Source organism: Penaeus monodon, chromosome 30, assembly GCF_015228065.2.
Source record: "Penaeus monodon isolate SGIC_2016 chromosome 30, NSTDA_Pmon_1, whole genome shotgun sequence".
NCBI classification, from domain to species: domain Eukaryota; kingdom Metazoa; phylum Arthropoda; class Malacostraca; order Decapoda; family Penaeidae; genus Penaeus; species Penaeus monodon.
Genome location: NC_051415.1, coordinates 24,927,219 through 24,927,772, shown reverse-complemented (window position 1 = coordinate 24,927,772; position 554 = coordinate 24,927,219).

Below are 554 nucleotides of genomic sequence, written 5' to 3'. Positions count from 1 at the left end.
AAAACTGGGGAAAGGGGGGAAGAAAAAGAACGAAGAAAAGGGGAACAGGGGGGTTTTCATTGGGGGATATAGTGGTGTTTTCCCCTGGTCATATGCGGCTTCATTTTCATTCCTTCTAGCATGGATGGGGGGGAGAAAAGGGCGTTCGTTCCCTTAAGGGGGAGGGGGGGGAGGAGAAGCCGACGCCCCGAACACACCGAAGCCGAAGTGGGGGGCCTTTCCCCCTCCCCGGCTAGGGCCCGGACAAAATACCATACGATAACGGGGAGGGAGAAAGTGCCTATTTGAGTCAATAGTCCACTCCGTTTGGCCCCTTTTTTCTAAGTACCAACACGGGTATATTGGTGGCCCGGGAAGAGGGGGAAAATTGGGGGGGGGGGATGACTTCGAGTTTGGAGATGTTTTGTCAATTTTCGCTGGGAAAAGGGGAGCACGGAGGTTTGTAAGTGTCCGACGAAATGAGGGTGGGGGCGATGTCTCCCAAGCGATGCCCTTTTTTTTTCCCATCGTTTAAAAACGGTTCACGATTTTTTTTTTTTATATAGACCATAAAG